Source organism: Rattus norvegicus, chromosome 9 (genome assembly GCF_036323735.1).
Source record: "Rattus norvegicus strain BN/NHsdMcwi chromosome 9, GRCr8, whole genome shotgun sequence".
In the NCBI taxonomy this organism is placed as follows: Eukaryota; Metazoa; Chordata; class Mammalia; order Rodentia; family Muridae; genus Rattus; species Rattus norvegicus.
In genome coordinates this window covers 45,966,621-45,970,661 of record NC_086027.1, presented here as the reverse complement: position 1 = coordinate 45,970,661, position 4,041 = coordinate 45,966,621, and the positions used below count along the sequence as shown (strand labels likewise).

Sequence of the window (4,041 nt, the reverse complement as noted above, 5' to 3'; positions counted from 1 at the left end):
CTGGGGAGCGGGTGTGGGTCTCACTGTGTAAATCTGGCTGTCCTAGACCTCTCTATGTGGACCAGGCTGACCTTGAACTCACAGAGATCTGCCTGCCTCTGCCTCCGGGGTGCTGGGACTAGCGTGTGCAGTACCATGCTCCTTCATGTTCTAACTTACTTCTGTAGAGGTTTGGTCTCCTTGTTTTATTTTCATGGTGCTTCAATCAGCCTCAATCCAACAGGAGCCCTGTTGTACAACATGGTTCCCGGGAAGGTGTGAACATATATATATATCCACGTACTCCGAGAAGGGAAGTAACAGCAGGAGGGCTTGGTGACTGGACTCTCCCTCTGGAGCCATAAGTCCAAATAAACCCTTCCTTGAGTTGGTCACAGTGCTTCATCACAGCAGCAGAGGGTACCTAACACACTCCTTTTCCGTTTGGCTGCACTCATCACCACCACACTTTGCTCTCTAAGTTTCTCTCTCTCCTTAAAGTCTCCTAGAACACGTTTGAATTCATCAGTTTAAAATTACCTCAACAGAGAGCCCAGCGGCACTCTTCAGGTTCCTTTGCTGCCTAACAAAATATCTGGGACTAGGTATTTTATAAGAATAGAGGCTTTTTTTTTCCTTGCAGTTTTGGAATTTGGATGCAGTCACGGGGTGTGGCAGGCAGCAGAAGACTTCGGGGTCCATGTTTACTCTCTTTATAACTCACTCTTGGCAGAATAAATACGCTTTTCGAGATGGTAAAAATTCTTTCCAAGGGCAGCGACTTCAAGGACCTAATCCTGGCCCACGAGGCTCCATGTTGCCAAAGGTAACTATCTCCATCCAAATCAGCAGCTTTGGTGGTAGTAGGGGGTGCTGGAGAGATGGCTCAGCAGCCAAGAACACTTCCTGCTCTTGTAGGAGTTGAGTGGGTTTCCAACTATGTCAGGTAGCTCACAACAGTCTCGAGCTCTGGCGTGTGTGTGTGTGTGTGTGTGTGTGTGTGTGTGTGTGTGTGTCTAATGCCATCTTCTGGCTGCCGTGGGTGCCCGTACACATGATGCAGACACTCAGATGTAAGACACCTGAGGTAATTGCCATCCTCAGACTTACTCTGTCTGCTAACCTAGGCCCAGCCTGGACACTTCTACCCTCCACGCAATCTTATGTAGATCTCTTTCTCTCTCTCTCTTCTCTCTCTCTCTCTCTCTCTCTCTCTCTCTCTCTCTCTCTGTCTCTCTCTGTCTCTCTCTGTCTCTCTCTCTCTCTATATATATATATATATGTTTGAGGCCAGCCAGGTTTATGTGGTGAGATCCAGGCCAGCCACGACTACATAATGAACCTCTTTCTCAATGAATGGATGCATGAATGAAAATATTTAAGAACCGCATTTCTGATCTTAAGATCTACCTGAATACACCCCTTTCTATTTTTCTAGAGTGTTCCTTTCTCTTCTCCTGTTTTCTTTTAGTACCAGCAATGCACAGGTGTGATTTCCCACCCCCGCCCCCCCCTTTGGGAGATAGGATCTTACTATGGCCTAGGATAGCCTCTAACTCCTATAGCTGAAGATGACCTTGGACTTGAAAATTAGCAATACAGCAGTTTACAGAGAGTTCAGATACTGAGCACTGAGCCTTGGAATTGATTTGACATGTGTATAATGTGAGCACTAGATTTCAGTCTCACACACACACACACACACACACACACACACACAGGATTCAGTGGGTAGATCACTTGCTGTTCTAGTAAGAGAAAATGACTTCATATTCTCAGAACCCATGTAAAAGCAGAGCACAGTAGTACACATCTGCAATCCCATGTAATATCAGTGCTTCTATGGAGGTATGGGTGGTGGGGACAGGAGAATACCTAGAAACTCATAGGCCAGCTAACTTGGCACACACACACACACACACACACACACACACACACACACACACACACGCAGCCTTAATATTTTAATATGCCTCAAATGGCACAAAAGCTGGACCAATGCCTAACCTAAATCCGCTGCTGATTAAATAAATCTACCTCCCACCGATAATTTCAAATTACTACTTACTAAATTCCGTGTTCTCCCTTTTGCTGCCTTGGACCAGTTGGGCAGCCCTATTGGGCCATGCTTTCCCAGCTCCTCCTTCACAAGTTGGCTATACCTCCCTGTCCTCCACTCTTCTCAGGCATGGCAGCTCTCCTCTCCACCACATTCTGCCGGCCTGGCAGACCTCTCTTCTCTTCTCCTCCTCCTGGTCTCGAGCCCTGAAATCCTCAAGTCCCAACTCTGTCTGCTCAGCCATTGGATGCTGTCATCTTTGTTACCAATTGGTGACAGGGTCCCTTAATGTCTTATGTGCGACTCTCTGTCACAGGAGACTTCTCTGATGAGATCTGAGAGTTGTATCCATCTGATTATAGAGAGATATGAATTTAGAGGGTGATTTGATGCTATGTTTGTCAAAATGGTAGTAGGAGGTTAACCCTGGGCCCCTGTGCTCCTAAGTCTTGGGTCTCAGTCAGATTTACAGTAACAACATTGTATTTTCTCCTGTGGAGTGACCTTAAATCCAGTCAGAAGAGAGTAGGTTACCCTTCTACCATTCATGCTATGATTCTAACCATAGGCATATCTTGACGTGCTGGTCATTACTGTAGTTCACGGGCTTCACAACTGGGTAAGATAGTTGATGACTTTTCCTCCAAGCAGCCTGCATACTGAGAGGACTGAGCTAGCTGCAAACTGGCAGTTTGGGAGACTAAGCCTAAGTTTCTGTTTCCCAGAAATGAGAACCAGGATCCAGGAACCTGTGGTCAGCCAACCAGAGCAGCTAATCTGAGAACACCTTGTCATCTGGCCTGAAGGAAGACTTGGTAGCTGGAATGAGTAATCAAGCCCCTGGGAAGTCTCCAGGTCTCTAGAGATAGAGTTAACCAATCAAGATAGAAGGGCACGCCCTCCTCCCTGGAATTCCCCTAACTGACAATAAAAGCCAGGCTGCCAGTCCACTGGGTCTCCCTTCCCAGATGGGGAGACACTGAGTGCAGGAAATTCAGTTGAACAAACGCTTTCTGTTTTCGCATAGTATGAGTCTGGGGTATCATTTTTTTGGTGATTCTTGGACTCTCACAACATCACCTTCCAGCACTATAAAAGCTAGTTACTGGGGAGAAGCTTTTTGGTCAGTACTAATTTAATTTCACCATGTCCTGTGGCTAAAGTGTGTGGTGTCTTTCTTCTTCTTCTTCTTCTTCTTCTTCTTCTTCTTCTTCTTCTTCTTCTTCTTCTTCTTCTTCTTCTTCTTCTTCTTCTTCTTCTTCCTCTTCCTCTTCCTCTTCCTCTTCTTCCTCTTCTTCCTCTTCTTCTTTTCTTTTTCTTTTTTCTTTTTTTCGGAGCTGGGGACCGAACCCAGGGTCTTGCGCTTGCTAGGCAAGCGCTCTACCACTGAGCTAAATCCCCAACCCCGTGTGTGCTGTCTTTAGCAACAAGGTTCTTACCATCAAGTTCTGGTGGGCAATCAGAGCAATGGTGGTAGTCTGCTTTATTTGGGGATGGGGGGAGGGAGGGGCGGTTCTAGGACATCCGATATCAAACTTTTTATATGATTGCTTGAGATCAAATTCAGGTCCAAATGGTTGTTTGACAAGCATTTTACAGACTGAGTTATCTCCCCAGGCCCTCCTTGTATTAAAAAAAAATGTGTGGTTTTGGGGTTGGGTAGGGTGGCTCACACCTTTAACCTTAGTACAAAGGCTTCTCTGTGGGTTCCAAGCCACCAGGTTTATACTGAGTTCCAGGCCAGCCAGGCCCACATAGTGAGATCCTGTCTCAGAAAACAAAGCGGTTACTAGCATATTTTAAGTTTGAAAAGGTTTATTTCTTTTATTTTATTTGTGTGAGTATAATGGCTATTCCTGGTTGTCAACTTGACTACTTCTCGCATGAACTACAGTGCAGAATGGGAAGGTTCACCTCTGAGCCAGGTCTTGAGGCTGGGAGGTACAAGTTTCTGAGGTAATCTTGGCATGGAGATCTGAGGCGTAGTGGCTATGAAACCCAGG

The 4,041-nt window shown here is 46.1% G+C and overlaps 1 long non-coding RNA gene across 4 annotated transcripts in view; it reads left to right on the top strand.

The window, feature by feature from the left end:
• LOC100909803 (uncharacterized) overlaps window positions 1-3,152 on the top strand; it is a 16,701-nt gene extending 13,549 nt beyond the window's left edge. Inside the window, exons 5-6 of one of the 4 annotated variants that reach the window (XR_001839787.3) lie at window positions 1-805; window positions 2,764-3,152. The exon at window positions 1-805 is cut by the window's left edge and continues 1,235 nt beyond it. This is a non-coding gene — a long non-coding RNA (uncharacterized LOC100909803). The remainder of the gene's footprint in view (window positions 806-2,763) is intronic. The other 3 variants (XR_010054752.1, XR_010054751.1, XR_010054750.1) reach the window with 3 other exon arrangements.
• Window positions 3,153-4,041: the final 889 nt, after the last annotated feature.